Raw genomic sequence first — 11,990 nt, forward strand, 5'->3', positions numbered from 1 at the left:
AGCTAGTAGCTTTGTTAGTACGTTTTGTGCTTTTGAAATACTATTTTTGAGCTATATCCTTCATCGGGCTTCTAGATTATAATATTTCTTCTATATATTATACGTATGAGCTTTAGAACTGTTGTAATCTCTGATTAACATTTGCTTTACGGTGCCAGGTAAGACTTAGGGTAATTAGGGTGTTACATTTAGTGGTATCAGAGCGGTTCGTCCTCGTGAACCTGAGGGATGGACCGATTGTGCTTCGTTGCATACTCTGTGTGTCTTTTCTTTGATGCTATTAGGTTATCTACTTGATATATACATAGCATGCTTGTTTGTGAGTGCCTGTTTAGGATAATTGAAGCACTAGGCTTTTGATATTGAGACTGATCACCTTGATATCGATTGTTTGGTGTAGACAGGAACCCTACATGGCCACTCGCGGGCGAGGTCGAACACGTACACGGGAAAGTAGGAATGAGCAACTAGCTGATAACCATGCCGAGTTCATGGCGGCCATGGCTAACTTAGCGAACACCATGGAAGCAAATGCTACTGCGACTCTGCAAGCTATGCAGAGGTTAGGCCAACCAGCGGGGAATGGCAATGGGAACGGAGAAGGAAATGCCAATGATAATGCTGAGGGAAATGGCGATAATACGGGAGTAGTTCCGATGACCTTGGCGACGTTCCTCAAGGTTCATCCGTCAATTTTTTGAGGGTCCACAAATCCTATTGAAGCGGACCACTGGTTCCAGGCTATGGAGCGTGCTTTACAGGCGCAGCATGTTCCCCTCAATCAATATGTAGAGTTTGCCGCTTATCAACTAGCAGGAGAGGCCCAGCCCTGGTGGCAAGCTGAGTATTATTTGCTACAGCTTCAGAATGCCGACATTCCATGGGAGGTGTTCCAAACGGCTTTCTACAAGAAATACTTCCCTGAGTCTGCAAGGGAAGCGAAGGAGATAGAGCTAATGCAGCTGAAGCAAGGTTCCATGTCTGTAGCTGAGTACACCAACAAGTTCGAAGAGCTTTGTAGGTTTTCTCGGGTGTGTCAGGGTAACCCGGAGACTTTCGAGAGCTGTAGGTGCATTAAGTACCAAAGGGGCTTGAAGGACAACATTATGACTGCTGTGGCTCCTATAGAGATCCGTGTCTTCTCCGACTTGGTGAATAAGGTTAGAGTAGTGGAGGAGTATGCCAAGACTGTGGCAGTATCTAAGGACACTCATGGAGGGAGTTCTAGTGGTGGGCGTGGCAAGTATTTTCATCCGAGAGGACAAAGCTTCAAGAGAGGAGGATATACGCCTCAAGGCCAAGGGGGCTTTAGAAAGAACAATAAGAATCAGTTTTAGTATGCTAGGGTAAGAGGAAATCAGAGTAAGAGTTCTCCGGATTTAGCTTGTAATCGTTGTGGACGTTTTCACCCTTATGACTCATGCAAGATTGGTTTAGGTGGTTGCTTCAAGTGTGGGTTGCCTGGCCACATTACGAAGGATTGCCCTCGTGGGGGGAATCAGAATGCAGGCCAGAGTCAGCATCAAGGTCGAGTCTTTGCTGTGAATGCCAAGAATGCTTCTAAGGTGGATCCGTCGTGAGAGGTATATGTCTAATTGGTGATAAGCCCTTAGTTACATTATATGATACTAGAGCTTTGCATTCATTTATTTCATTTGCTAAAGTTGAGGAATTAGGTTTGAAAGTGTCAGAATTACCTTTTGATCTGCATGTACATACTCCGCATCAGACAGTTATGACTAGGTCAGGTTGTAGACAAGTAGGTTTCAAGCTTGAGAGTAGAGATTTTGTGCATGATTTGATCTGTTTACCAATGGTGGGGCTTGAAATGATTTTGGGGTTTGATTGGTTGTCGAAGAATCGGATTTTGTTGGACTGTTCTGAGCGGACCATTCGGTTTATGCCGGAAGGAGAGAATGGAGTGGTGGTAGCTACGGGATATTACCTGAATTCTGTAATGGTGCACTGTAGTGGGGAGGAGTGTCAGGGTTATATTCTGTTGGCTGCTAATGCGTTGGATGATGCCCAGAACTTAGATCAGATACCAGTGGTTAAAGATTTTCCAAAAGTGTTCCCAGAAGATATCCCTGAGTTCCCACCTCAGAGGGAAATTGAATTTGCGATCGAATTGGTGCTGGGAGCCGGACCAGTATCGATTACACCTTATAGGATGGCTCCGATAGAGCTGGCAGAGTTAAAGACTTAGTTGGAAGAGCTTCTGAACAAGAGGTTTATTCGACCGAGTGTATCATCGTGGGGAGCGCCAGTTTTATTGGTAAAGAAGAAGGATGGAGGGATGAGATTGTGTGTGGATTACCGACAATTGAACAAAGTGACTGTGAAGAACAAGTACCCGCTGCCAAGGATAGATGATTTGATGGATCAATTGCAAGGAGCTGGAGTGTTTTCCAAAATCAATTTGAGATCCGGTTACTGATAAACCACTATTTTATGGTTTATATTGTGTTTAATTGTGTGGTTTTATCATGATCCTTACCCACTTATTCATTAAATTAGCATGAAATTATAATCCCTTCCTGAATTTATAACATGTTTGAAAACTGCTTCCTAGAAACTTTAATTATGTATTTTTAATTCTCCTTTATTCCATTCGATGCCGTGATCTGTGTGTTGAGTGTTTCAGACTTTATAGGGCATGAATGAGTTGGAGATTGGAAAGGAAGCTAGCAAAAATAGAAGGAACACAAGAATTTGAGGAGATAACCAGCAAGAAGTGACGCGGTCGCATGGCTCACGCGACCGCGCGAAGGAGCGCAAATCGCAGTGACGCGGCCGCATGGCTCACGCGGCCGCGCGGATTGGAAAAGCTCAGGCGACGCGGTAGCGTGGACGACGCGAACGCGTGGCAAGGAAAAGCGCGAATGACGCGTCCGCATGGATGACGCGATCGCGTGACATGTGCGATCTGCATAATCTGCAGACTTCACTGGGGGCAATTTTGGACCTTATTTCGACCCAGTTTTCGGCCCGGAACAGCAGACTAGAGCCAGAGAATATGCAGAAACAAAAGAGAACATTCATTCTACACAGTTGACAGTTTTAGATCTAGTTTTTCCTTCTCTAGGTTTTTCTCTCTAGGTTTTAGAATTTTAATTTTGGGAATTGATCTTAGCATTGGAACATTGAGAAGAGTTATTTTTCCTCATCAAGACCTCGTCATTCTAGTTCGTTCTCTTAACTTGGTTTTATTCTTCCATGTTCTTTGCTTTGTTCAATTTTGTCATTTGAATACTTTCATGATTATTTGATACAAGGATTATTTCTTCCATTTTAATTTATTTTTCCATTCCAATAATCATGTCTTCTTTTAATTCCCTTTCATGTGTTATGGATTTATTATTTACAATGAGTGAGTAGTTCCCTTACTTGATGGGGAGTTGATTGAAAGGAACTCTTGAGTTGGAAGGATTGAAAGAAAAATTGTAATTGGGTTAACTATTGGATTGTTATCTAATCACTAACACCAATCCCTTTGAACTAAGTGGGTTGCAACTCGTGAACAAATCTAGCATTCCAACTTGTTTGATTTTCCTTTACCTAGTAAAGGATAACTAAACGGAACAACCATTAATTATAAATTAATCTTGAAATCATCCCATCAATAATAGAGATTCCAACTAATCAACTCCCAGTCAAGGCTTTTATTCATATTATTTAAATTTCCTCTTTTTAATTTTCCCTCTACTTAACTCAACTTCTTGGAACATCTGATTAATAAAATAGCACACTTTTCTACAACTCGTTGGGAGACGACCTGGGACTCCAACTCCCAGTAATTTTTAATTTAAACTCTTTGTGACATATTTCTAAATTGATAGGCAGATTTTTGGTGAGTTAAGAACTATACTTGCAACGTAACTATTTTAATAATTTTTAATTCACCAACTTCTGCGCCTCATCAATTTTTGGCGCCGTTGCCGGGGAGTTGCAATAGAGTGCTAAAGTTATTAATTAGAATTTATTTATTTGCATTTTATTTTATTTTGCTACTATGAGCTGCATGTTTCTTCCGTCAAATGACGTGTTCACTTCCTGATCCGCGCTTGCTAATATTCGATCCTGAAATTGAAAGGACTATTTCACGAATAAGGCGAGAACAGCGTCGGTTAGTCCACTCTAAGGGCGGATCTAAGAGTGAACTTGAGGAAGAAACCAGCCCCCGTTCTACTGATTCGGTTGTTTTACGTGCAGAAGACATGGCAGCTAGGAGAGTTACCATCCAGGAGGAAGGAGCCCCTGATTTTACAATGCAACCGTTTCAAGCGCATCATCTAGCGGTAGCTACAGAGATTTCCAGAGCCTATCAAGCACTTGAGAGATTTCCAGGCAGCCTGTTCTACTGTCAGGCATGATGGTACTGATGAAACTTCAATTTTGCTGAAAGCTTTCCCGTTTTCTCTCGAGGGAAAAGCAAGAGACTAGTATTACACTCAACCTCTGGCAAATGTATCCAACTGGGATACACTCAGAAAGGAGTTTTTGGAAAAATTCTTTCCATTTGAAGTTACTGATAAACTGAGGAAGGATATTTCCACAATTGTTCAGGATGACAATGAAACTCTCTTTGAATACTGGGAGCGCTTCAATAATCTTCTGGAAGCATGCCCCCACCACATGATCGACAAGATAGTGTTGCTTAGCTATATTACACAGGGCATGAGGCCCCAAGATAAGACCACATTGGAAAGTGCTAGCAATGGGTCTATGAAGAAGTACAAGACCACTGATGAGGCTTGGCAATTGATCAGTGATTTAGCTGAATCTACTAGGAACCACAGACAAAGGCAAGACCGTTCAAAAGCCGTTGCAGAAGTATCCTCTAACAGAGAGACTGCTGCTCTAACTCAAAGTATATGTGAGATGACCAACTTGCTGAAGCAGATGCAATTGAATCAACAACAAGCTCAGCAAGCTCAACCTCCTTCGCCACAGCAAAACCAACAATTAGTCCCGCAAAGAATTTGTGGAATCTGTGCTGATTACAGCCATTACACTGATGAATGCCCGCAGCTCCAACAAGAAGACAACATGGTGGCATCCACTCATAACTTCTATGACCGCCCCAACCAAGGGTACAATCAAAGTGGAAATAATAACCATGGATGGCAGGACAATTCTAACCAGAATTGGAGGGACAACAATAACAGAGGAGGCAGAGATAATCAGGGAAATCAGAGGTGGAATAATAACAACAACAACAGGCAGCAGAATCAACCTTACAAAGCACCTCACCTGAGGCAAAACCAAGGACCACAGAACAATCAACAGCAGACATCTCAATTTACTCATTCTTCTTTATCTCCTAATGAAGAGCTACTACAATCTTTTGAGCAAAGACAACAGACCATGGAAAATAACATGAATAGTATTAACGCCAGTCTGAATGGTCTCACTTTTACTTTGCAAGCTCTTATGTCACAGCTTGGATCAACGCAAAATTCCAGTAACCAACCTTCAAGCTCCACTGGAATCCCCTCTCAACCATTACCCAATCCAAAGGGAGGCATTAATGCCATCACCCTAAGGTCTGGAACCACACTGCAGGAGGGGAGTCAGGAGGAACCAAGCCCACCAGAACACACCTCAGCTGAAGAGGTAGTAGAAATAGAAGATGTTGAAGAGGAAGAGGACATACAGGACATAGCTGAAGAAGAAATAGCTCAACCACAGGAGGAAGCACCAAAAGGCGCAGACACCACAGAAGAAACCACTCCTATTCCATTTCCACAACTTGCAAGGAAGCCCAGGAAGCAGCTGGAACCCGACCCCAAAATAGTAGAAATATTCAAAAAGGTTGAGGTAACTGTTCCTCTTTTTGATGTTATTCAGCAGGTACCTAAATATGCAAAGTTTCTAAAAGACTTATGTATCCATAAAGACAAAATTAATGAATTAGAAACTATTCCTTTAGGTAGTTCTATATCTGCTTTAATGGGAGGATTACCTGAAAAATGTAGTGATCCAGGTCCTTGTATAGTTAGCTGTACTATTGGTGGTGTAGTAATTTATGATTGCATGTATGATTTAGGAGCATGTGTCAGTATAATGCCTTTGTCTATATATGATATTTTGAGGCTCCCTCCCTTAAGAAGGTCGGCAGCTCGTTTTGTGTTAGCAGATAAAAGCATTATTACAGTGGCTGGAATTGCTGAAGATGTTTTGGTGAACATTAAAGGACTTACATTTTCCACTGATTTTTATATCTTGGAGATGCCCCATAATGATTCAGATAAGCCATCATCAATCCTACTCGGAAGACCATTCCTGAAGACATCAAAATTCAAATTGGATGCCTTTTCAGGAACATACTCCTTTGAAATAGATGGCCGCATAGTAATCTTCAATCTGAATGGAGTCATTGACAAAAGCCCAGAAGATCGTTCCATCTTCCAGTGTGATGTCATAAATGAAAGTGTAGCTAAATTTCACAAGGAAGAGTTTGAAGAGAGGCACACTGGACAAGGTCCAAGAGTGGGGACCCTCTTAACTGACAATGAGGGCACTTCGTCATTTTCACAAGCTCCAGATAATCCAGAGCCTGCCCATGATCAAAAGTTAGAATTGAAACCCCTCCCTCCACATCTCAAATATGCCTATCTCGAAGATGAGCAGAGGTTTCCAGTTATCATTGCAAGGGAACTTACTTCTCAACAAGAAGAGCAGTTACTTGATGTGCTGAGAAAGCATAAGAAGGCAATTGGGTGGAGCTTGGCAGACATAGTAGGCATCAACCCTCAAGTATGTGAGCACAGAATATTTTTAGAAGAGGAAGCAAGACCTGTCCGTCAACCCCAAAGAAGATTGAATCCCACCATCTTGGAAGTTGTCAAAAAGGAAGTGACCAGACTGTTGGAAGTAGGTATCATATATCCCATTTCAGACAGTGAATGGGTAATCCCAGTACAACTGGTGCCCAAGAAGTCTGGAGTCACTACAGTGAAGAATGAGCATGGAGAGTTCATAGCAACTAGAGTTCAGAATGCTTGGAGAGTCTGCATTGATTACAGGCGTCTCAACCAAGCTACCCGTAAGGATCACTACCCACTTCCATTCATTGATCAAATGCTGGATCGCCTGTCAGGTAAATCACATTATTACTTTTTAGATGGTTACACAGGTTATTTCCAGATTCATATAGCTCCTGAGGATCAGGAAAAGACTACTTTTACATGTCCTTTTGGGACTTATGCTTATAAGAGAATGCCCTTTGGCTTGTACAATGCACCAGCTACTTTCCAAAGGTGCATGATGAGTCTTTTCTCTGATCTTATTGAGGACTGTATGGAAGTTTTTATAGATGATTTTATGGTGATTTTTTTAGCCTTTGCTTAGATGGATTATCTAGAGTATTAGATAGATGTGTTAATACAAACCTTGTATTAAATTTCGAAAAATGTCACTTTATGGTAAAACAAGGAATTGTATTAGGACATGTGGTATCTAATAATGGCATTTCTGTAGACCCAGCAAAGGTGAATGTTATTTCTAGTTTACCTTACCCCTCTTTTGTGAGGGAAGTCTGTTCGTTCCTTGGCCATGCAGGTTTTTACAGGAGATTTATTAAGGACTTTAGTAAGGTCTCACTTTCCTTATCCAGATTACTGCAGAAGGATATTGAGTTCGAGCTCAGTGAGGATTGCAAATAAGCGTTTGATAAGCTGAAGACTGCTCTGACTCAAGCTCCAATTGTGAGAGGACCAGACTGGAGCCAGCCATTTGAAATCATGTGCGATGCTTCCAACCATGCAGTAGGAGTAGCGCTAGCTCAGCGTGAAGGTAAGGATCCTTTCGTTATTGCTTATGCGTCTAAGACTTTAGACACTGCCCAGGCCAATTATACTACTACTGAGAAAGAGCTTCTTGCTATTGTTTTTACTCTGGATAAATTCCGAGCTTATTTACTTGGTACTAGAGTAGTAGTGTATTCGGACCATGCAGCTTTAAAGTATCTATTAGCTAAAAAGGAGTCCAAACCAAGACTTATACGTTGGATACTGCTGTTACAAGAATTTGATTTAGAAATAAAGGATAGGAGTGGTAATCAAAATTTAGTGGCAGACCACTTGAGTCACCTTGAGCATATTAAGGATGATTCTACTCCTATAGATGATAATTTTCCTTTTGATAACCTGCAAGCCTGAGGTAGTCCCTTGGTATGCACCTGTTGCTAATTATTTAGTTAGCCGCACATTTCCTCCGAATTTCTCTAAGCATCAAAGAGATAAGCTGAAAAGCGAGTCTAAATATTATATATGGGATGACCCATATTTATGGAGATGTGGCGCTGATCAAGTAATTAGACGTTGTGTGCCTCAATCAGAATTCTAGTCCATTTTAGAGGCCTGTCACTCATCTAAGAGTGGAGGACATTTTGGTCCTCAAAGGACAGCTAGAAAGATCTTAGACTGTGGATTCTGGTGGCCTACCCTTTTTAGAGACGCTACTGAGTTTTGTAAATCTTGTCTCCCATGCCAGAAATTTGGTAATATATCCAGGAGGGATGAGATGCCTCAACAAATTATGCTTTTCTATGAAATTTTTGATGTTTGGGGCATTGACTTCATGGGTCCATTTCCAAATTCTAATGGATATTTTTATATATTGTTAGTTGTGGATTATGTTTTCAAATGGGTGGAAGCAATTTTTACCCGTATTGATGATGCTAACACTGTTGTTTCCTTTGTGAGAAACCATATTATATGTCGCTTCGGATCACCACGAGCAATCGTGAGCGATCAATGCACCCATTTTTGTAACAAGAGACTGACGGGATTAATGAAGAAGCATGGGATAATTCATAAAGTTGCAACAGCTTACCATCCCCAAACTAATGGGCAAGCCGAGGTGTCAAACAGAGAAATTAAGCATATCTTGCAAAAGATAGTAAAGCCTCATAGAAAAGACTGGAGCACCAGGCTACAAGATGCACTCTGGGCATACAGAACAGCATACAAGACACCCATTGGGATGAGTCCTTTCCGCTTGGTTTATGGAAAAGCTTGTCATCTCCCAATTGAAGTAGAACACAGAGCCTTTTGGGCAGTTAAGGAGTGCAACATGGGAATTGAGAAAGCTGGAGCTGAAAGGAAGTTGCAACTGTAAGAACTGGAGAACCTTCGCCTAGAAGCTTATGAAAACTCCAGAATATACAAGGAAAAGATGAAGGCTGTACATGATCAAAACATCAAGAAGAAAGAGTTCCAACCTAGGGATTTAGTCCTCCTTTACAAATCTCGACTAAGGCTCATGCCAAGCAAGTTGAGATCAAGATGGGAAGGTCCATACAGAGTAGAGAAGGCCGAACCGTACGGAGTTTATCACCTAAGCCATCCTTCAAGCTCTGAACTTATTAAGGTTATTGGACAACGCCTGAAGCTATACCATGGCGAGAAGGTATAGAGAAACAAGGAGTTTGAGATCTTCCTCTTGGAAGATCCTCACATAGCAGAGGATTGAGCTAGTGGAGCGTCCAACTTACGGACGTTAAAGCAAAGTGCTAGGTGGGAGACAACCCACCATGGTATGATCGTTCTTTTCTTTATTTTTAGTTTTTCCTATTCAATAACTCTTCTCTTTATTAGTACTTTCGTGCATCTGCATTTACATGTTTTATTTCTTTCAAAAAAAAAATTTTTCTTTTTTCGCTACGCGACGCGATCGCTTCAGCGACGCGTCTGCGTCACAGGGAGAGTAAAGAAAAATAAAAATGAACAGAAAGTCACACTGGAGTGTGGCTAGAGGCATGCCAATGGCACAAATCCTTCCACGCGACTGCGTCGCTGACGCGTTCGCGTCGCATGGGAATCATGGCCTCCCACACGACCGCGTGCCCCACGCGGCCGCATGCCCTGAAGTTTTCGACGTAAAAGGGTGCACAATGAAATATTGTGCGAAAGTGATGCTGGATTGGTGCTGGAAGCACAATCCTTATCACGCGACCGTATCGCTGACGCGGCCACATCATCCATTTTCTGGCGCAAACTCACGCGATCGCGTGCCCCACGCGATCGCGCCGTCCCAATTTTGGCAAATAAATTAATTTGAACAGAGAGTTGTGCTGGTGCGAGGCTGCACTCGCGCCAGAGGCATAATATGGGTCACGCGACCGCGTGACCAACGCGATCGCGTCACCTTACTTGAAGCGCATTCACGCGAACGCGTGCCCCACGCGGCCGCGTCGCGTGCACCGCACAGCTCAACCTAAATTGCCAAATTATCTTATCTTTCTCCCCTCCAAATCCTAGTTTTTCTTTTCCCCCCTTATTTCTTCCTTCCCCCTTCCCCCTTCTATCTCACCTTTCACTCTCTATCTCTCTCACCTCCATTAACAAGGTTCTATTTTCTTCTTCCCTCTTTCTTTTTCTATCATTCTTATTATTTTATATGTATCTTCTTTTCTTTTCTTTTTCTTTTCATTATTCATATTTTCTTTCTTTTTTCTTTTCCTTTTTACATGGTGTTAGAAATTTTTTGAGTCATTATCCCTCATTATATGCTTGTGGATTGTTGCAAATTGTTTGACAATTATTTTTATTCTATTTAAGGGATTGCTTGCATGTTCCCCTTCATATTTTCTATACCTTTTTCACCATGCATGCTATGTGTTTGTGAAAAAGCTCAAATGGCATTATGCACTTCTCTATGTTGTTATACTATTCAATGCTTGCTTTTCACAACCTTCCTTTACTATTATTTTAATTGAATTTAATTGTCAATACAAACGTGATGGTTTGTTACAAAGTATTGCTTGGTCTATGCTACTCATGCCCTTTGTCGGCATGCCAATAAACACCTTGCATTCACTTGTCTTTACATGCACTAGCTATTTCCCATTGTTGGCTTTTCACATGTACTCGCGAGCATGTGATAATGTCAGTATATCTTAATGTGCATCCATCACCCTCTTTTCCGTTTCCTTCCTTGCTGTATATCTTTTTGAATTTAATTTACTTTCTCTTCCCTTCTTTCAGGATGGCCTCCAAGAAAGGAAAAGAGAAAGCTACTTCCAAACCACCAGCAAGAAGAGGAACTAAAAGAGCATTAGTGGCAGAGCCTTCTTCAACCGCAGTCAAGCCCTCAACAAAAAGAGTTAAGAGGATAATAAAGGTTGATGAAAAGGAAAAAGCCTTTCCAGCAAAGGACACTGCGCGATTTCCCAATCGCTACTGTGAGCAGATGTTCCCTATCCTGGCAGAAAGAAACTATAACAATGAATACCTTCTTATCCTCCCGTCCAACATTGCTACCTTTGTTGAGCCGCAAATTGAACGAAGACAATGGGGTTTCCTACGGAGACAGCCAAGGCAAGTCAATCTTTCTTGGGTAGTTGAGTTCTACTCTAACTTCTACATGCCATCCCTGCCGTCTGTTTATGTCTGGCAGAAGCAAGTCCCCATCACAGAAAAGGCCATTCAGCAAGCTCTGAGTCTTACCCCTATTCCAGAAGGAATGGACGCCTTCCAAGAAGCCGCACTTAAGCGCTAGAGGTACCAATTTAACTGGGACTCCGTTCTCGGAGTTATTGCATTACCTGGCAGCCGTTGGATCTACGGATACCACCGTACCCGCCCTAAGAGAATCTACTTACCTTGGAGGCTCGCGTATGGGCACAGATTATGTCCCATTACATCTTTTCGAGCACTCATGAGTCCTCCTTCACTGCGGACATGACCGTTCTACTATGGTGCATCCTTACAGACCAACCTCTGAATCTCGCAAGACATATCCGGAATGCTATGGGACATGTACAAATTGCGGGCAACTTACCTTTCCCCGCCTTGGTCTCAGATCTTGTCTTAGCAGCAGGAGTCTCCTACAGAGCTGGGGACACCAAAGCCGTGCTTCCACGGGATGATTAGTATGTCCCTAACGGAAAATACCTCAGACTTCCAGCAGCCACTACAAGTCTTCCTACTGCTCTAGTTGAAGATAATCTTTCTTCAACACCACAAGCACCTACAACTGATGAA

This window comes from Arachis hypogaea, chromosome 17 (genome assembly GCF_003086295.3).
Source record: "Arachis hypogaea cultivar Tifrunner chromosome 17, arahy.Tifrunner.gnm2.J5K5, whole genome shotgun sequence".
NCBI classification, from domain to species: domain Eukaryota; kingdom Viridiplantae; phylum Streptophyta; class Magnoliopsida; order Fabales; family Fabaceae; genus Arachis; species Arachis hypogaea.